This window comes from Cupressus sempervirens, chromosome 10 (assembly GCF_028749045.1).
Source record: "Cupressus sempervirens isolate cs-2001-9-10 chromosome 10, ASM2874904v1, whole genome shotgun sequence".
Classification (NCBI taxonomy): Eukaryota; Viridiplantae; Streptophyta; class Pinopsida; order Cupressales; family Cupressaceae; genus Cupressus; species Cupressus sempervirens.
Window position 1 is genome coordinate 169,785,986 of NC_143127.1, and position 23,738 is coordinate 169,809,723.

A 23,738-nucleotide genomic window follows, 5' to 3' on the forward strand; every position below is an offset into this window, starting at 1 on the left:
TAACGGTCAGTAGAAAGGAGCAGATGATGGTTGTGACAGAGCGATCATGGTTAAAGGTTTGACTTCACACGGTTGTGAGTGTCTAAGATGGAATCAGGCTTTAAGTTGCAACCACGTGAAAGGCAAAATTGGCAGTTAAGTTTACAACTTTGTAGGGTCACAAACATTTGATGCCAACTTGAGATCATTGCAATAATGGTATGAATGGTCAATGTCGTAGCTTCGCAAGGTCAAACATCTAATAAAGGAAATAAGTCATGAAGCTATGAAGCTCTTAGTAGGTGTAGGATAACATAAAAGAAGAAATCTGGGTGAGGTGGTGGAATATTTGAAGATTATAGGGCCATGTGGTAGATAAAAGAATTGAATCTAGCTGACTTGCTGATGAAGCTAATCTGGCACAATGTAAAGAATACATGCAACAATTGGAAGAGAAACTGAGAAATTATCTAATTCATCTGTGACCATTTTTTGGTGTCCTCAATGCTGCTGCAATCCATGCCTCTTAAACGTACTCCATGATCATTTCTATTTTTATTTAATCTCTTGCAGCTGAGTGCATGATTTACCTTGTTCTTTCTATCATTTCTTGTGAGTAGTTGCACTTCATGATTAGATTTTCTTTTGATTCTCAATTATTTCTCTTATCCGTAATCCAATCTCATGATTTAGGGAGTTTAGACTCAAGGTTGTATTTGGGTTATGCCTACACCCTATAAAGGCAAGTTTTTTTGTTGATCTAAGGATCTCTCTTTTTCTAGTCTTTCATAGATATTCTCTATAAATGCTTTTGCCTCTTATTCAATAGAAATCATTGTTGTTACATCCATTCTTAGCAAGTTAGATTTGTGTCATCTACTAGACCTCATCTTTCTGAATGTATTCTAGCATTTCAATAGCATATGATCATGTTCATTTTGGTTAACTAATCTATTAAGTGAATTTCTTGTATTCCTTGTCTGGTTATGTTATCTTCTTGGCTTTTCTATGGTAACAAGATTAAGGAATATAAATAGTGGCATGTCTTGTGAAGTCCATTGGATTGTAGTGCAATTATGAAAAGGAAGTATATCAAATACTATTTGGTGCATCACCTCCTCTAGAGTAGAATAGGTAGTTTGATTTTCATGCACCTCCTTCTCCCTTTTCCTCTCAAGAAATAGTTAGGTGTGCCCTGATAGTAAGGAAGTCAATCTTCTTTGGAGCCTCAATCTCTAATTGTGAAGTCCCACGCTTTTGAGATTGTTTTTCATGTTACATGATGTTTCCTTTAGCTAAATAAATTTAGGCAAGGGTGCAATCTTTTGTGTCAATAGGTACCTCTGGTACAAAAATCTCCAAAGCCATGAAACACTTCTCGCTTATGAATGAGGCTAAAGTGGAGGAGATAGAAACAAGGTTAGCCAAAGCCTTCCATGACTACATTGATGTTAGGAAGCTCTATGAGGATGAGCTCAGGAAGAGTCATGTTTACAAGGAGAAAATAGAAGAGCTTGAGGCTAAGATTCAAGGGTTATAAGCTGAATTTGCATCTCTTAGAGAGAAACTATCTAATGTGGAACAAATGGCTACTATAGAACAGACCAGAGAACATGATATTTAGGAACAACTAGCTAGTGTCATAGTAGAGATGACTACATAGAAAAAAGAGTTGGAGATAGAGAAAATAGAGCCTAGAAGAATGAGCATGGATGCTCCACCAACACAGCAAGGCGATGAGGTAAGGACAATTGTCCTTAAGAGCATGGTAGGCCACATAGTGCAAAATATGAAGACTATATCTCAACATGCTCATGCTTGGTTCATTTCTTTATAAGATGCTGAGAAGGTTTACAATGAAGCACTTGCATGGTTGTCACCCACATTCAATCTTTGGGGGCCATACATTCAATTTTTAGAGAGGCTGATTATGTTGATGGCTAAAAAGCTAGATTTTCCTACAAAAATTATTACAGTAAAGGAGGGTCTAGAGATGGTAAAGGAATTAATTGGCTTCTTTACTAGAAAAATGCAAATAATATAAGGAAAAATGAAATTTCTATCATAGGGGATTATCCCACCAATTTTGGATGCTAATAGCAAGTTGAGAGATTGGCATGATTCGTTTGATTCCTTCAATGCAGTGCTAACTCAAGAGGCCACAACTTCAATTTTTGAAGATAATAGTGATGTCCCATTCAACAATTCGATTGACTCCTTATTCAAAGCTGAAATAGATTTAAATAAGTTTTCATTGTCGTCAAAAGCTATAATAGATGCCAAGTGGATTAAAGCCACACATGACTTAGAATAAGTTAAAACAACTGAGTGGCCCACCAAAAGAGAAATTTATGTCTGGGAAGTGATGGAAGAGATTAAAGCTCTACCGAAAAAAGGTAGTTGAGAATTTATGGGCTGAAGATAGTAGAAGAAAAAATGATTGAAGTTAAAGCTCTAACAATAAATGGTCATCTGTTGACTTTACAACTACCTTCCTATTTTTGGTTCACGCACAAAGAAATGTTTTAATTGTAATTTTTTGTATATGTCTTGAAACCTTTTTCTTCCATTAAGGTTTTGAAAATTTTCCTCCCATCTAAAGCTTGTTGCAACTCTCTTATTTAAGTATTTCCAAGATGTGGAGTAGAGGTCGAAAGTCTGGAGAAATTTAATTTTTTATTTCATTCACAGTCCGTCCAATTTTGTTAATTTTATGAATGTATTCAGTATTGTAAACTTGAAGATATAGTGAATATGAATGATTAAGTTGTCAAGTTTTGAGTTATATTTTGAGTCTATATTAGTATTGTATTTTGTTCTCAAAGGAAATTAATACAAAAGGGAGTTATGCATATCTGTGACCCTAAGTTTTGTCTCCTTTCTTGTATATCAGTGACCTTGGGATTGAAGTAAACAAAGTTCTTTCAGTTTAATGCAATTTGGATGAATTGTGTGTCTCTTATTGATTGCTTTTAATTAAAAGAAGTTAAGTAAATGCTTTCAATGATTGATAGGGTTTTTGGTATATGAGAGGGATATGATAAGGATGAAATTTAGAGTTAATTGTTGACAAATTTAGATGCAAGTCAATTAAATAGGTCTAAAGTTGTTGGTTTTGGCTCTATATAACAATGGATAAGGCACTGATTAATTAATTTTAGTGGCAAGTTGATGGTTCATATGGTTGTAGAATACATATATCAATCAAAAATCAATTTTCAATTTATGTAAGGAAGAACTAAAGTTGCTGGTCAACACTTAGTTGTGATAGCTTTCCTTCTGGTTATAACTTGCTATTGTAATGAAGGAGTTTGTTGCAAATATAAGGAGAAATTGTGACCAATATCTGCTATAGGGGATAGGTTTGAAAGAAGAAGTATTAGTAAGCGTCTGAAGAGAAAATCAAAATAACTAGTCACACTCATATCCATGAGGTGCACCCACCTTGGTCCTACAGAGCCAAAAGAGTAGAGAGTTCTTTGTACTCTATTGAAGTTGGTCCAGAGTTGAGACTAATCTTGCTAAATATGGGATTTAGTTAATCCTTAGGCTTATTTTTATCTTATGCATCCTAGTATTGGGTTTGGAGCAACCTGGTAGTACAAAAAACACCAACACAATTTTTGGCATAGTTGTTTGTTATGGCACAAGCTCCTATGTAAACCATTTTTGGCTGACATAATCATGAATTAACAATTATAAGAGATAAGTATGGAGTCATATTTAAAATCCCTAAGCAACCAATCATATTAAGGGGAGTCTTAGGAAACAATAAGGATCAACCACAGTCGTTGATTCTGGCCTAATCTATCTCCACCAATGTTTATTTAAGAAGGTAAACCCAAGACAGTTTAAGGAAGCACGAGGAGATGAATGTTAAGAGTTGAGAAGGCATTCACAGTGGCTATGATGAATATGATAGAGTTATGCAAAGCAAGATTAGTCTAAGAGAAATAGAGACAAACAGTAAGAGGATTAGAAAGGATAGATCTGATCAAAAGGATCGAGAGACAAACAATAAAGAGGAGAATTGACATCAAGCAGTGAGGTGCTAACTGAATGATTAGGTGTTGAATCATTCTAACAAGTGATACAAAGTAAATCTCTTAACAAAGTAGTCCTAATAGGGTGTTGTAAATCTCTTAATCGAGTGCTTACTTAATTGTGAGTTAAAATCCTTTAGCAAGGTGAGACCTAACAATCTTTGTAAGCCTTTAACAAGGAAGACCCTACACATGATAGATCATAGCTTATGATCAACACTTTGTAGCCATAATAGGCCATAATTTACAACTATAGTAGTGAATATTTTTGGGCGTCATCCCCACCCTAGTTTTACCTTCTCCTTGGAGGGTTTATGGGTAACCAATTTATTGTATTATGTGTTATTTATTTTATGCTATGGATGTGATGCATGTTAAGTTATTTCAGTTTATATGTTAAGTTATGAGATGGATGATGGTGATGTGTTTTAGAGGAAAAAGTTTTAAGTGTTGATTCAACCCCCCCTCTCAAAACTTACTTTCCCATTTTTATTTCCAACAAAAATTTCTAACATTTATTGTCAATATTAACCTTCTTTTGATAATATTTGACAACTTCTGTGTTTCTATAAGAGAGTGTTGTACTAAGGAAATCTAAAGGTTTATTTATTGGGAATGAAAATAATGTTGATGATATCAAGATATGGACATTGACCATAATGTTGAGTTTCATAGGGATTATGCAGGACCCCCATGACCTTTAAATCACATTGAGATTATGGATCCTACAGAGGGACCAAGAGACATTACAATGAAAAGAAAAGACCACTTTGGGTAAGAAACACAATTTAGGAAGCTAAGAAATTTGTAGCCCCTCAAGGCACCTTCAAGGAGAGTAGGAGACCTTAAAAGTTCTCCAACTATGTTGCATTGATGTGCAATCTTATTGAATATGAATCCTCTAGCACCAATTAATCCATGCAATAGAAAGAAAGGAAAGATGAGATGGATGAGAGTATGAATCCATAATCAAGAATGATGTATGAGAGATTATACCAAGATCCAAAGATTAAAATATTTGTAGCTCATGGGTTTTCTCAAAAGAAAGGAATAGATTATGAGGAAAGTTTTGCACCTATAGCTAAATATACTTCTATTAGATCTATTAAAGCCATTGTTGCAACTAAAGATTTGAAGTTACACCAAATGGATGTAAAGACTACTTTCCTAAATGATGTCATTGAGGAAGAAGTCTACATTGAGCAACCATAAGGTTATAAGATCCATGCAAGGGAATCTCTTGTATGCAGATTAAATAAAGCTCTTTATAGACTCAAATGAGCCCCTTGAGCCTGGTATGAAAGAATTAACAAATATTTGGTAAAATTGGGATTTTGTAAGAGTGATGATAATCCTAATCTTTATTTCAAAGTATGCAATGCCAAAATGTTAATTCTAGTTTTTTATGTGGACGATTTGTTTCTAACCAATAATGAAAGTCTTATCGTAATTAGTTGCAAGAAAAAATTTACTACTAAATTTCAAATGAAAGACTTAGGACTAATGCATTACTTCCTTGGGTTAGAAGTATGAAAAATATATAATGAGATTATCTTAAGTCAAGCAAAATATACTATAGATATTTTGAAAATATTCGGTATGATGGATTGTAATCTTGTGCTAACTCCTATGAAAACTAACTTGGAAAAGTTGAGTGTATGTGCTACTAATTTTGATTTTGCAGATCCAACTAAGTACATGTATTTAGTTAGCACTAGACCAGATATTTTCTATGTAGATAACATTCTTAGCTAGTTCATAAATGAACCAAATCACGTTGATATCATTACAACCAAACATATATTGAGATATTTTTGTGGTACTATTGACTATAGGTTGAGATATGATCTCAACACCATTATTACCTGGAAGGTTATTGTGACTCAGATTGGATAGGTAGTGTTACCGACAAAAATAACACTTTAGGATTATGCTTCAATTTGGGATCCATTATGATTTAATGGGCTTGCAAGAAACAATCCTTAGTTGCTACGAGTACCATTGAAGAAGAATGTATTGTTGCTAGTGTTTCTTTAAGGGAAGCAATATGGATTTGCAAGCTCCTCACTGGGTTATTTGGACAACCTTTGGATCCTTTGGTCATTCATTGTGACAATCAAATTTGTATAAAGATGTCCATCAATCCGATATTTAATGATAGGATAAAGCATGTACAAAATAATTATCACTATATTCGGAATATGGTACAAAGAAGTGACATTCAACAGAAATATATTAGCACTACGAGAAGACAAAAGATATTCTCACCAAGCTTCTTACTTAAGTGAAGTTTGAGTACTCCATATTATAGCTTGGAATTTTGGAGAACACAACACTCACTCAGAAGGAGTCTCAACATCATTGCTACACCTAGTTGTATCACCCACTTTGTGGGCAATGCAGGGTGGGGCCACCCTCTGCAGACAATGCAAGGTGGCAATGTTTATTATTGACCTTCTTGGAGAGAATACTTGAGGCCTTAGACCTCTTCCACTCTTTGTGGGAAATGCAAGGTAGATCCATCCTCTATAGGTATGCATGATGGGCATCATGGAAGGAGTCCATGATGCTTTTAAGATCCTCCCTAACTGAGAGGGAGTGTTGATTATAGCTAGTTGGGATCATTAGACCCTTTTGTCAATCAATTACATTGTATACTACCTTGTATAATAGGTTGAAAGATAGATTGAATTTATAAAATTATTGGCACCAAAGATGGCCGATCTAGTTGAAGAAAGTGTTAAAATAGTGGCACCAAAAAGGGTTGAATTGGTAATTAAATTGTAAAAGCTCTCATATATACATGAGGTTGTTATTGCAAACATACACATGAAATACCCGTGACATATATTCTTACCTACAAATTCCTTAAGGCAATGATTATAGTCTGGACTGAACATTTATTCTTACCTGGGAATTCCTTAAGGTAATGATTACACTCTAGGAAACAAACATTTATTCTTACCCGTGAATTCCTAAAGGAAATGATTATACTCTGGGCAACGAATCCAATAAGGCAAAATTATATATACTATTGGCAACAAATTCCATAAGATAATGATATTATATACTTGGAAACAAATTCCATATTGAAGTAATGCAGTTTGATTATGACAACGATAGAAATATAATTACTACAGATCAGGGTTGTGAATTATAACAATGGCGATACACCTCTGCTTGGCAATATCTATGATTCACTTCATTAATTAAAGATCTTCAACAAATCAATAATTGTATGTTATGTAATTTAATTGATAAAAGGGCAATAATAGATGATCTAATTTGGTGTTGGGTTTTTGGCTCCAATATAGAGGTTTTCCCAAGGTAATTGTGTTGCATTATTGCATTTCTCTCTTTGTTTTAATTTATTGTTCTCTCTTATCACTAAAATTAACAACCACCATTTGATTATGTGTGGTAAACCTTTTGAAGTAGATTTATTGCTCATATTTGAAAGTGGTAAGCTAATAAGCACCATAATGAACTACTATTGAATGGTAGAATTTATAAGGTGTTGCCTTTATCATAACCAAATGATGCTATATTGCTTCAATGGTGTTGGAAACATGATCAAATATACTTCAAACATTCATATAAGATTGATAGAAAAATTTAGTGCTAATAGAATAATGAATAATATTATTCTTTTCTCTTTATCATTGTTTTCTTAGTGATTTGATTCATTTCTTACTTCACATGATATAGAATGATGTACTACACTCCTTTAGAAAGAAACCCTATACGCTCAAATTAAACCCTAATAACATAGATATTGATAAAATATGATAAATTAATCAAAATATAGAAAGAATTAAAAATGAAAAAAGTAATGAAAAATTAGGGGCCTAAGTCCTAATCATATTTATAATTATGATTTGAAAAAAAAGGTAGAATAGCTTGGCCTAAATTTTATAGTTCAAAACAATACCATAAAATGGCGAAAAAAAAACTAAAATCAACATGCATATAAATAAAGTCAAATGAGACATTAAAATTCAATGCGTAAAGATAATGAGTCCATATCTACCCTAAACCATAATTATTCTCAATCATATAATTGTATTCTTAATATACTCCAAAACAGTGGATTTTCAAGCTTGATCAGATTGGATAGATTCGTGCCCAAATTTCAAAAAAAAATCAAAATTCAATTTCAACTACAATTCTAATTCTAGACTAAACGAGTCTAGAATAACAAATACCAGAATAAAAAATTCCAATACCCAATTTCTATTCCAGCAACTGAATAGTCCCTGCCCATTTGGTTGCTGGAATAGGGATATACATTTTGGAATACATTTTGTATTTTCCGTTTGATTCGTCAAATGGAATAGGGAACATGAATATATATTCCCATTTTACTTCTAAAATGAACTTATACCCATTCCAAAAAAAGTTGTTATTGGAATAGTCATTCCTATTTCCAATATTACATCCCTATTCCTCTTTCCTATCCTTGCGACGGACCTACTTTTCCAATGAAAGAGGAAGTAAGTTTATAATTTTCTTTTGCATTTGTTTGTTTCTAATAGTTTAGAAAGTTGTGCATCAAGGGCCTATAGCTCAGTGGGAGAGCGTTTAACATCTGAAAAATCATCCAAACAAAAAACAGATTATAAGAGGTCACCGGTTCGATCCCGGTTGGGTCCATCTTGTTTTCTCATTTTTCTTCGTTTGTGTTTGATACGTAAAAACCACTCCTCATTTGAGCTGCATTTCCATAATCTAATAACGCATTCGTTCAATCATATGTCCAAGACTTCTTTTTCACCTCCTTCCAAAGCCACAACATGAATTGAGTTGCGTGAGGGCCGAGATATTATAAGATGTTGTGGGCCTATGATCGACAAGAGGGAAATAGAAAGGGGTTTCCACATGACTGATTATACTGGATGAATCCTAAAATCTATTTTAGAAACAAGTCACTTACTGTATCTGAATGTTGTGAGCGTTGGAATTACTCAAAAGCTCCATTCTGCCATGGGATTCCTCCATCCGAGGACATTGTAAGGAGAGCCCCATCTGAGTGTATGGAAGAATGTAGAACCTCATAATTCTTAGTATGCTGTCCCATACGTGAATGGATTTCTATTGTCTTTTAAGTTCATTGGTGGTCCCTGCTGGAGCCAGAGAATCTTCTGGACTCACTTTCCCATTAATTTCCTATGGAATTTGTCTAAATAATTTGAATAGATGATTTTTTTTGGGAAATTCATTCAAAGTTTAGATAATAGGCTTTTTAATCTTTGGTTAAGTTTAACAGTTTTGAATGAATCTATTGGGAATTAGAATTTGCTGAGCATGATACCAATGTACCATAAGGGAAGAGGCTGACATCATGTATTGATGATTTTAGTGGATGAGATATTCCTCAATTTTTGGTTCTTGGTTGAAGAGGTCCAATCTATAACTTCGGTTGACTCTCGTGGGATGAATATATCTCTTAATCCTTGCACAATCCTAATCCACGACTCTTAGCCAAAGAGGTTCAACTATAGCTCATTCTTTTGTATTGGGTAGTAGAATAGACACCCCTCAATCCTTGGCTCTTAGTCAAGAGGTTCAACATATGATTTATGACCCTGTATCTACTTTGGTGGAATTGATAATCCTTGAATCTTATGTTAACTTTCATGAAATGGATATATCCCATAACCCTTCACTCTCAGCCAAAAGAGGTTTTGCTACATTTTCTCAATCCCAAACTCTTAGTCAAGTGATTCAACATATTATTTATGCTCCTGTGTCTACTTTGGTGGAATGGATATATCCTTGAGTCCTTGTTTCATCTATGGTTTATGCTCCTATATCAAATAACTAAACAAAATAGGTTTGATATAAAAACCTTCGTTAAAAAATATATATTTTTAACGCTTTTAAATATTAATGCTTTGTGATATTTTAATCAGTCACTTTATTTAATTAGCAGTTTAAAAAAAATTTAATTAAAAATTGAAATTTGACAAAGTAAATGTCAAGAGCAAGAAGTTATATATATATATATATCATCCACAAGTCAAAAGTAATTTCCTCCCCTTAATATATATTGCTTTTGGGGCTCAATTTGGGTGAACACTAAGATAATAAATAATGCTTAATATCCCAAAATCTTTGGGTCTTACTTAAGATGTTCAACCTATGGTTCATGTTATTATATCAACTTTGAGGAATGGTTATGTCCCTTAGTCCTTGACTTTTTGTTAAAGACGTTCATTTAAGTGATGTTGCACGTGTTTCAATTTTTACTCATATTATCAATGTCATATTTTACACTATGGTGATATCCATATATAAAATGTGTAAACATGTAGGGGATGATATGATATATGGAGGCCTAAGTTTGTAAGTAACATTTGGATTTATTCAAACTTTTAAATCATATTTACAAGCATTCATTTTTAATTTTTGTTCTTATTTATGCCTTTTGTCTTCACAGGAGTATTTATTCATGTTTGCATTCTTGGATCTTGATGCTAAGGATTGTAGCAAAATTAGAAGGTTTTACTCGTATTCGAGTAGCTGATTTTGTGTAGGATATGTGGCTAATGAAGAGTGAAGATTAATTTTGCTTAAAGTGTATTAGTCGCAAATGGATTGAAGAGAAAATTTTGGGCTTCATAACGAGGATTCCAAGGTTTACTATCATTATGCATTGTTTTTGTTTTCGTGGCATTACTAGACAAACTTTTTCTTAATGGATTCCATTCTACTTGGTCTCAACACTAAGGTTTATACATAAAATATGGATTTTTTAAAATTATGACCTGACAATGGATTTAGTGTATACTAAGTAGTAGCATTATTAGTTTGGAATGGTTGTGCATTTGTTTTTAAGTTAGTTTATATAGTTGTTCTTTGATGTTTCTATTTACTACGCATTCTATGTATAAAATAGGGAAAACCCCTTGCATTTTCCAAATACACATATTTGGGGCATTACATAATGAGGTTTCAAGGTTTATTGTCACTTTGTTAAGTTATTCTCTTTGTCATTGTTGCAATTTTTTTTTTTACTATGCCTGTGTTTTTTAATGGTTCTCTATTATCATTGCTTTGGGTGATAAGGGTTGTAGCAAATCTGAAGGAATTTTCAAGGTTTAAGTTTTCGATTCTAAGAGGTATTAAGGAATAACATAATTAAAATATTTGTAACACCACATTTGTTATAATTGTTACATTCCATGGGTGCATCACATTTTCTAGTGTCATTTTAACAAGCTATTCATGTGTCGTGTCTATGATTCCACATTTTAGAAGTTGTTGAGATGATAAAGAAAGGTTATAGAGCCAATTTCAATAGTTGTTGACTATATTTCCTTTATAAAAAGGCTTATATTTGACTAATTTTTTTTGCATATAATATGTTGTTTTTTATGATTGCACATTTGATTTAATGCTTGTTGTGTAGTGGTCATCAGTAGGATAGAGAAAAAAATCAAGGCATCATGTAGCGAGGTTTCAAGGTTTACATTTTGTACCATTGCAAATTGTAAGCACCTCATTGGTGTGTATAATTCCACACTTGATTAACACTCACCTTAGTATGTTTCATCTTAGCATGCATTTTAGGACTTTATGTTGCACTTAAACACCTAGTTCAAAACATGAGTCTTCTCCTAATTGAATATCATTAAAAATCAATGTGGTACCTTATACCTAGGTTTGCCTCTTAATTATTTTGTCTATTCAATTATCTATTGAACACATAAGCACTATGTTACCATATGTGACCCTTTATTTTCCTTCCTAATACAACTCAATTGATCCCCTTGAAATTTGACATCTCTGCTCCATTTAGGATCTCTTTGGAGGCTTTTTTATGGGACTAAGTTGCCCCAACTGATTTGGCCCCCATATTTTCCTCAAAATTTAAATTGCGGGTGGGTCTTAATGGTTGAGAGGGAAATTTAAAATCCTATCAAGTTTCCTCAAGAGTTTCATCTAATAATGTATAATTTAGCAAGCATCTTATTTCATTTTAGAGAGATGAAAGCAATTTTCAAGGTTGGGTCCGTAATTTGAAGACATCCTATAAAGTGAAGATCTACAAATCAAGGTAAATTGAAGCAAGCACCATGATCAAGGGTCATTTTTATGCATAAACATTCAACTACTACATTGTCAACATGAGGCTTTGACAAAATTATGAAGATGACTTGGAGATCACTGATTGGTGATTAAAATACAACACTCTACCCTTACAGCTGGGTATGGTTTCTCATTATCTTCAGCCCATACATTTAGGCTATATATATATATACAATTACATGATTTCAGGTATTTTTTATTACATTTTCATACAGGGTCTTACTCTAAAAACTTGAGTAGATCTATAGGTTTTACATTTTTACTTTTAGCTCATAGCAATTTTAGACACACTTGAACATAGACACTTTGTTTTAATCATATTCGCTATTCGTAGAGGTTGAATCACTAAAATGTGGGGTTTACTAAGGAGAACCCCATATAACCACATAAATATGTTATTTCTCTATTTTGCAAGTGTAGAGATGGTCAAGATTCAATTTTTGGTAGGGAAGTTTGACTCCTCATTTTGAGATATTTCTATATTTGTGAATTTCAATCTCATTTTTAGGGACCAAGTCACCCTAGATGACTAGGTCACATAAAAAATTCTCGTAGCTAATTTACTCAGCTCCAAAATAGTTGATATTCAATTCAAGTATAGTTTTAAATAATGGGAACCTAGATTTGAAAGGATATAAATTTGTGGACAATCTTGAAAGCTATAAAATCATATCCACTTTGAAACAACATTGATTTGAGTCACGGGTGCACAAAATCTCTTCAAAATTTATATTTGTAGTTTTAGAAAGCATAATTTGATCAGCTATATTTATTTGCATATAAATCCTAGCCCACTCATCTCAATTCTAGGAAACAAAGGAATGTAAGCCCCAAGAGCATAGGTATTGAATTGACTCTCTTTCACCAAGGGTTAGTCAATCATACTCACTTCTTGGTGTGTTTGTATTCCAATGTGGGTGGACGACATGGTTCTTAACCTAGCTCAACCTATTCTATTTCCCTCCATTACACTCTCATTTATACATTCAATTTTTCCATATTATTATTGAAAATGCGTTTTTGTTTGAATAAATCTCAATTATATGTTCAGGGCTTTGCATGCCAAGGATTTCTAGGTTTTCTATTATTTCAGGATATTATTTGAGCTTTTGAGTTTTAGTGGATGCTAATTGGTAGCATGGTTAAAATCAATGTGTGTGGTTGTGTCCTTATTTTTGGTGAACATTTTTTAAATTATTTTTTGTTTCTTATCTATCATTGTTATGTCCAAAAAATAGAAAAATAAAAGCATTCTTTGGGCTTAACAAACCGTGCAAAATCTTAATCGCAATGTTCAATAACTCGATAAATTACAATATGATCAATGTTGGACCAGATCAATATATCCAAGCTTGAGGAAAAAATTGACCTTAATTACATGAGAGAGAGAGAGAGAGAGAGAGAGAGAGAGAGAGAGAGAGAGAGAGAGAGAGAGAGAGAGAGAGAGAGATTTCTTTTCAGGACAATCTAGGTAGCTATTTCAATCATAAATCATTCAAACAAGTTAAGACAAAGTATAAGATAAGGGTTTTACCACGGGGGATTCATAAAGTGAACCTGAGTCATAGTAGATACATTTGTGGCTTACAAAAGAATCCACCTATTTTTCAAAAAATAATGCCCCAAATTTCCTTTTTGTCACCCCCCTCCAATACCCACCCAATATCCTCTGTACTTGTTTTCCTATATAAACCCCCACCTCCCCACCCCCAATATACCCCTCTTCAACCTATTCAAGCAATATATTCCCCACTATTTTTGGCTGATTTCAAAGCTCACAATATGAACACACGTGGTATTGTATTGCCCCTTTAGTAAAGACTCTATGGATTTTCCCCAATGAATGAGAAAACATGGTGGTTAGTCATATATTCTCTTAAGATCTAAGCCGTTCTTTTTTTAGTCTTTCTTCTTGAAGCTATATACATTCTTCTTCTCATCTCTCACATACGTTTAGTCTTTGAATGAAAGGATTGCAAGTAATGAAAAAGTCAAAGAAAACCTTTAATAGAGTATGATTGATTTATTTATACAATTGAGATTTCCTTAAATCAACAATCTTCTTCATGTAACCTAGACTTGTATATCAAAACCAAAGACATAAAGAGTGAGAATTTCAATTAATTTATACATAACACTTATAATGATTGGCTTATCTTAGATAACATAATGTAATATTAGCAAAAATACTCCTCTTCAAAATTTGGAAACACAACCATTTCCCTCATTTAAAATAGGTAAGGTGGCTTAATTATTTAGACTAATGTTTTATATTTATAATATTTAACCAAGATTTTAGGACAATGTAATTTCAATAATTTATTATTCTTTAGGTAAGTTTTGGTTAAAAAAAAATTGTTTCACCATTTTTTATCACTCTTTATTGATATTTTTTCTCTCCTACTTTTATGTAAGTATTCATATGTGATATGAGATTATTATTTTCCATTTAAGATAGTTAAAATCAAACATAATATAGTATATTGTGACACACCTATTTATAAAAAAGTATATACCATAATTATTGACTAATTATTATAACCAATATTCCATAAATAAATAAAATAATTATGTTTTAATGTAGACCATTGAAGGGAGCTCTTTCTATTCTTCTATTCTACTCTCTTTATTTATCTCTTTAACTATTTATTTCTCCATCTAAAATTAAATAATTACTTCAAATAGAACATCACATAGATACAATGAAAATTCTTCCAAATTATTAAGGAATAAAGTAATGGAAATGGATAATTGAGTTCATAATTATATAAATTTAGAAAAAAACTGAATCTATGAATAATAAATTAAAATACAATATGCATTTATTATTTCAAACTATGGAACTAATAGAGAAAATGAATGGTCCATAAAATCATACACATTATTCCATTCCAATTCCCTTTCCTTTCTTCGATCATACAAGGAAGTGTCATATCTTATTGAAATTTCTCAAATCATATAGAAAATCTAACCCACTCCTATTCTTGTGCAAACTTCCTAACCATATTCTAAAACAAAGTATTGATTTATCTCATTACATGACATTGAAGAGGTTATGAACAACAAATTCCTTCACACGTACATCAGCCTAGAAACTCAATTAAGAAACCCATTTCCCTTCAATACTTTTTTATAGTCACAAAGATCTAATCATAAATGATGCATCTTTTCTTATGCTCTTGCATCAGAAAACATTTTATACTTAAAATATTCCATCAGAAAAAGAACACCATATCCTAACACTATTCTAAGGTTGACATTTGCATCATCCCCATAGTAGAAGAAAAACACCATATCCTCATACATTTGTAATCCACCTTTGTACACAAGAATCACAAAAGAAACATAAAAAAATGTCAAAGTGACCACTCAATGTTGAGGAGAGGCTGTCGTGAATGTTGTTGCAGATCAATAATTCAACTTTAATGTCACTATCTCAACTGACATGAAGGACCCAATATAAATGCTGCAAGAATAATAATTAAATAGAGTGGAACAACTGTAGATTTAGTAGCCTGGATTCCTTCCCCCCTCCTTTCAACTAATGTACAAATACAAAAGGGTTGACACCCCACATTATCCACTTTAATAACCATTAGCAATTTTTTAAATTAATTTTTGTGATAATATAATAACTACTTCCTTTGGAGTTTTCCAATAACAAAGTACCTAGATTCATGGAGATGGAGAAGATGATGTTTTTTGTATTGATAATTTTGGTCTTTGTAGGCCTCATTATGGGCTTTGAAGCAACAAAATCAAGTAAATATGATGTTGATCCCTTGTTGTGTTCTTAATTGAAGGGAATGAATGGGTATGTTTGTTATTTTCATGTTTTTAGAATTCTTGATTGAAGGGAATGGGATGGATATGTTTTGTTATTTTGATTTGTTTGAATGGTTAATGTTGGAGAAGATGAATTTTATTACAATGGTGTGAGGGGGCCTTCACACTAGGGAGATCTCAAGGAAGAGTGGAGAAGATTGTAAGGAAACTTGCAACAAAGAATATAACCGTTTCCACATAACCCATAATAGATCTGAAATAAATACGAAATTAAAATCCACATGCAAGAGAATAGACAACATACCCACATAAATGTGACACAAGATATAACCTGAAAAACCCTCATTGAGGGAAAAACCCAGCCTCCAAAAGCATCCATCACCATTTATTATTCAACAAAAACACCATTGCAATACAACCATGGAAGCCTTCAAAGCCATAGCCACTACTGAGAAAACTATGTGAACAAGCATGAATCCACACATCCCATGCCATGCTTCTAACCTTCACAAATACTCCCTTAGCTAACTTGTCAAGCCTTGTCCCATATGACTCTTTCCTTTTTTCTCACACCAACAACTACCTTTGTGGCTGCTATATAGTAGCAAGTCCCACAAAACCACTAAGTGGTATTACATAAACCATGTACTACCTAACCCATTGACCCCACATTTAATATTAGAAATTTAATTCTTTTCCTCAATATTAAATAATTACATACAATATTATCACAACGTTACAGTACAACTCATCAAGTATATCCCATGAGAATCTTTACATGTTGCATGTTCGTCTACAGACAACATTACACAATAAAATACAATAATACAATAAACAATATTATGCAATGTGTGCAATACCCATTATCTCAACAATCTCCCACTTGTTGTATACATTGCATAAGATCAATCTGTAGCCACATAAATGAACAAGGAAAATCTCCCTCCTAGCACATCCACCATCATGGATCAAAGTACACCGTGTGCTCAATCCTAGTACCTGCAACAAAATCAAAGTATCTAGCATCTCAAACATGAATGATCTCACCTCCTATTATGCCACTGCCATTGAACATACATAGAAGCCATCCAAAGAGAAAGCCACCCAACCTGTCACATTAGAAGATCATAAAATCCTGTGCCAACTAAAATGCCAAGCACAAAAAAACTATTCCAAAGGTAATCACATGTATCCATAGTTGTCAAAATATCCATAGCTGAAATAACACCCACAACAAGTGCCAAACCAATCCAACTATAAATACCTCCAAAGGTATACCAAGTGAATCTCACATCATCAACATATCCAATCTATAATCTGCAATCACAAGCCTCAAGAGCAATACCTACCACATATATACTAAGAAGCTCCCACTGCAAAAGATAATGCCAAATCTATAACCAATCCACTCACAACATCTCAAAGAAGTGAATCCATGTAGTCTCAAGGACATCCATAATACATAAACCAATAACCTGCAAGAATAATTCTCATAACCAATCTCCAATGCTCTCACAAGTTCTCCATAACCAACAGAGGAAAGAGATAAAGAAATAACCATGTCATCTCTCACATGACATACATGAGCACAAACTAGTGATCACAATCTCTAACCAATCTCAACTCTAATGTAAGCAAAATTGAACATCCAAGAAGATAAACAAGAGAAGAGAGAAACCATGCATATCATAACCTGTATCATGTCCTTCTACACACACCTCTAGATGTAAACTATGCAAGTATGACTCCTCCATAAAACCCCAACAAGAAGCCGCAATAACACTCAAACAATACCATATAACTAATCATGGATGTAAGCCTCTCACAAGAAGATCAATCTCATAAACCATTCCTAATCCAAGGAATATGCCCAATATAAAACCATCTCCAAAACTCAACCAATATAACAACATATGCAAATGGAGATAACCAATGCTAAACCATCTCTGAAATGAACCCTCCAGAACTAACTCATGTATCATAGCTCAAGATCCATATCCATAAAAGACAAGCATACATATAATGCAACTGAGAGAAACAATGGGCTATACCTCTTAAGTAAAAACCATCGAGTAGACCAAGAGTGGGAATGAGAATTCTCATCAAGATATCCAAGTCTCCAACCAAGACTCATCTAAGAAAAATCCCCTCTCAAGTCCATATTAGGTGAATGCACCTTGAACTTCCTGCTAAAACCAAACAACTGTCCCAACAAATACTTCTCTAATCCAAGAGAAATCAATATCACCACCCTCTCTAAGTATCCATGAGCACCTATAACCAATCAATCCATGCCAACTCCAAATGCAACATAAAAATATCATGAAGTATCCAACTTATGATCAATGTACTCAATACCAAGAAACTAAACCAAGATCATTGTCAAAGTTCCAACCATGGCCTCAGGAACATAAACATGAAAACATGATCTTACCATCTCAACCAAAGAGATAACATGCTCCATTTGAACATACTATAAAATATCAAAACTCTAAATGCGTATCAAGAGAATATCATGACATAATAATGAAACCATCCTCACACCAAGGATAACATGCCAAATGAAAGCATAAACCATAACTTTGCCAAGAACCCTGTGAGTCCTCAAGATGCAACCATCTCCACACACCATGAAGAAAACCATCTCCTCATACCATGAACCATGTCCACACACCATGAAGATAACTAAGAACCCCATGAGTTCTCAAGATCTAACCATCTTCACATACCATGAAGAAAAAAAGTGAACCATGCAAATGTCAAAGATGCTTCTGTAGCAACATGATCTAAGACAAACCTCCAACATCTACAAACACTCAATAAATATATATCAATGCCAAAAAATTCCCACTCAACCATGGTAACAAGTCACCTATGGCATCATAAAATCTATCTCCTACATGAAGATCCTCTAGGTCTACACTCACACCAAAGTGTCAATACCAAGTGAAACCAAGATCTCCAAACCCAAGAAGATACAAACTGAACCAGGAACTAATCCTGCATTGTCACCCCATCACTGTCACAAGCTCCCACTAAACTGTGTATCCAAGCCATCCATGACATCATGATGAAAATACAATCCTCTAACCATGAGAATCAACCAGGCATCAAACCATCAAAGAACTCAAAGTGCACATCATGAGCTCCTCAAAAGAAACCAAATAACCATGATTCTCAAAAGAAACCAAATAACCATGATCCTCAACTAAGAAGATATACCACCATAACCAAATTAGAAATATAAGCTAATGAACATCAAGGATGTACCTGTATATCCAATCATGTCATGCCAAAATCCATGGCATCGTGATCACATCCATGAACTGAGCATCTGGATCTCAATATGTGCAACCTGTCAGCATAAAATAGTCAACCACAATTCTCCACCATGACTGTACCTAGTAACAACATCTCATCCCTTCTACATGAAGAAAAAAATCAGCAAATCATATGACTTAGGGCATAGACAACCCAAATTCAAGCCACCAATCTGAATATGCATCAATAATGAAAGATCAATGGACAAAGACAACCCATATCCAAGCCATAAATGCAACCCATAAGTATAGATCGCTTACAACATTTCACAACTTGTAGACTCCACAAGTCATCATACATATCCAAACTAAACATTGGTAATAATGAAACCAATCTAAAATATGAATTGAGTATACGATGACATCAAATCTTAAATATCCAAACATGCAATGTCATAAAATCACAATTTTACCATAGTCAATATATACCATAAACTATTTAGATCAATATATCACAAAATAAACCATGCCAAACTTGCACCAAATCTAAACCAATGTGTAGAGCTCTTCAAGAGCTTTCTGTTGACTACTCGAAGTCTAAAATTTGACTCTGTATGCCCAAGTTATGCCCTAATTTGTACTCAAAATAAAAAACATTTGAATTTCAAGCCCTTAAAACCTAAAAAAATATTAAAATCACAGAACCAAACCTACAACAAATTGTAGTGCTTTGAATTATCTTTCCAATGCCTATAAGAAGTTTGAAATCTGATATCTTGAGAGTAAGTTATGATCATTTTACTAAGATTTTCTTTTTGATCATTTTCACTGCAATTTTTGTTGTGACAAAAATTTTGACGAGATTAAATTTGATGGCCATCACAGGCTGAAACTAATAAACTCTTTCATTTCCTCTGAACATGGCCAAGCTAGGGCATATTCTATATCAAAATTTATGGAAATGTCAAGCTAGATCCAATGGTGAAGTCTATTTTTACTTAGGAGGTCATTTCTGCAAGCTCCCCCTAAAAATCTCATTTAAATGAAACATCTGAAAAACCCTTTTGTCCAACAATTTCATATGCCCAAAATCTACCAACATCCCATGATAACAACAAACCCAAAACTCTTAGATCTGTAATAAAAACTCATATATCTTGCCCTTTCTTTTATCCTCTCATGCATTCTCATGGATTCAATCTAGGGTTACAATAATAAAATCATAGCTTTGATCCCACCTGTAAGGAAACTTGCAACAAAGAATATAATCATTTTCACATAACCCATAATAGATATGAAATAAATATGGAATTAAAATCCACATGCAAGAGAATATACAACATACCTATAAAAATGTGACACAAGATATACCCTGGGAAACCTTCATTGAGGGAAAAACCTAGCTTCCAAAAACATCCATCCCCATGTATTATTCAACAAAAACACCATTGCAATACAACCATGGAAGCCTTCAAAGCCATAGCCACTATCGAGAAAACTATGTGAACAAGCATGAATCCACACATCCCATGCCATGCTTCCAACCTTCACAAATACTCCCTTGGCTAACCTGTCAAGCCTTGTCTCATTTGACTCTTTCCTTTTTGCTCACACCAACAACTACTCTTGTGACTACTTATATAGTAGCAAGTCTCACAAAACTACTAAGTGGTAGTACATAAACCATGTGCTACCTAACCCATTGACCCCACATTTAATATTGGAAATTTAATTCTTTTCTCCAAAATTAAATAATTACATAAAATATTATCACAATGTTACAATACAACTCATCAAGTATATCCCATGAGAATCTTTACATGTTGCACGTCCATCTAGGGGCAACATTACATAATAAAATAAAATAATACAATAAACAATATTATGCAATGTGTGCAATACCCATTATCTCAACAAAGATGTGGTGATGGTAGACATCAATCTCCCATTGATGTGATAAACAAAGATATTGAGATATACGCCAATCTGGGAAAGTTGCACAAGAGCTATAAAGAAGCTAATGCATCTCTTGTGAACATGAGCCATTACATCATGGTAATCTACTTTGTCTGTGTTTGAAAAAGTAAAAATATGTTTTCAGAAATGTATTGGCTCTCTTGCATTCTGATGATAGATCATGTAGTGTGATTTGAAATGTTGATGATAAAAAAATATTACACAATCAAATTCAAAAATAAGAATCCATTGATATAGATTGTGGAAATCTGATTTCTCAATTTTTTTTTAATATTCATATAAAGATTGACTTAAGCATATTTGTGGTGCAACTGAAATGGGCAAAAGGTGCATACACCATTCATGTTGATGGAACTAACTTTACTCTCAGGAAATTCCATTGGCACTCTCCTACTGAGCACACTATTTATGGCATAAGGTATATTGTATGACATGAGACCATTATCCCTTTGCCCAAATGGAAATGATTTCTAGTATTAAAAGAAAAAGTGATCTATCATTTAGCATTATTAGATCATGTATGATAGTTTTTGGTTTCAATTATGAGTATATTCTTAAATTAACATTTTCAATCACATTGAATACCCCATCATTTATAAATAGGGAAATGTGATTAGATATGATCTACAGACTGAAAAATATAGATAATTAAAACAAAATTATTATACATCTATTTTATTAATTCATACAGACTATTATGATGGTTCATTTGAGATTTACATTGGAAACACAATAGGGAAAGTAAACTCTGAGGGGCGGGGGGGGGGGGGGTGGTGGTGTGTGAATCAGTCCTTTAAAAATTTAACCATAAAATCATTCCCACACATCCATCTCACAATTTGCATGTAAACTGAAATACCAAACTAAACATGTTCATCCATAATATGAAATCAAATAAATATTCAACACATATATAACACAAAATATTTGGTTACCTAGAAACCCTCCAATGAGAAGGTAAAACTTGGGTGTGTATGACACCCAAAAATCTTCACTACTGTAGTTGTAAAGTGTATCCAATGAAAGTTATAATGTTTGATCATAAACTATGATCTACCTTGTGAAAGGTTTGCTATTAGAAACAAGGAATACTGGGAGTGGGGTGGGGGGGGGGGGGGGGGGGCGGGTGGTGAATCAATATTCTACAAACCTTTGTCACCAACTAGATATTATTTGTTACTTTGAACCATGCATAAGAAAGTAAACAAGTAATGCTAAACAATAATAATAACCATGCATAAAGAGAACCCATAACACCATATTTTGTTAACTAGGGAAACCCTGTCCAAGGGAAAACCCTAGTGGAGATGATACCCACTAGATGATGTACTAATATGAATGTTCCTTGTTAGAGGATGGACCCTATTAGGAGTCTATAAAAGCATTCAGTACATAGGAGTCCCTGTTAGGAGACTTTGAATCCCTATTAGGAGATTCCAACCCTGTTAGGAGTTGTATTACAATGGATGCAAGAAGAGCTCATTGCCCAAACATGCACTTTCAATTATGGGAAGAGCTCACTGCCTAAACAAATAACTAAAATTTAGGTTCCTCAAATATAGATGTATAGATGCGATAAATTATTCTTTGATTGATCTCTAACCTCATTTTGGTCTTGGATCACAAAATCAAGTTCTCAAAGACTTCACATATATCGCTTCACAAAAAGTTCGCATAACACTTTTTACACACACTTAATCTCCCAAGATATCCTTTGCATAAATACCATGCCTTTTCTGAAATTGTTGCTAGGTTGGTTAAGACCACAATATACTTTTCCAACTTAGAATAAATATCTAGGATGTTGGCCCTAATTGGTCAAGTAATTATTTTGTAAACAAAATAATTTTCTTTGCCTTTAATTTCAATGTTATGTTCACTGGTAAATCATGAATATCTCTTTTTTGTACTATCCCTACTGATGTCTAAGGTCATACACATCATCATCAATATGTATATTGTTTGCATCTGACCTCTCTCTCTCTCTCTTAGATAACATCATATAAACAAGTTATACATCATAACAATACACTATTGTAAACCAGTTTCATACTTAGACAATTTTTTGAGTACCAAAAGCTAAGAATCTTTATTTCTGAGAGTTTTCTACAACATGTACATCATGTGTTTCTATTAATGACAATAATTACACCACTACATATAGCCAATTGTCAACAATCTCCCCCTTTGGCATTGATGGCAATAAAGTAAGGAAAATTGGCTAAGTGACAAAACTTTATCAAAACTTACAATACTTATCATCTATTACATTACATATACTTCATATTACAAATGCTTCTTTTTTTTATATGATTACTACATACATAACTTACTACACAATTTTCTTCTACACTTCTCCCCTTTTGACATCAATGACAAAGTTCAGAAAGTCCAAAAAATCTATCAAATACTTTCAAACACTGTCAAAATTTCTTTCTTGTTGCCTCGAACTACTATTGTCTTCATACAATCATCAAAATTAGCCTTCAAACTATTCATACCTTTCTGCCATGAGTCCTTTGCTGCTTCAACATTAGTGAGCATTGTACATAAGGCATATAATTCAATCTCAACTGCATTAAGGTAAGAGTAGGTGAAATTT

General features: G+C 33.3%; 1 pseudogene; it reads left to right on the forward strand.

The window, feature by feature from the left end:
* The first annotated feature begins 15,790 nt into the window (after positions 1–15,790).
* The window catches only part of LOC149533155 (alpha carbonic anhydrase 7-like), a 44,089-nt pseudogene continuing 36,141 nt past the window's right edge, over positions 15,791–23,738 (forward strand).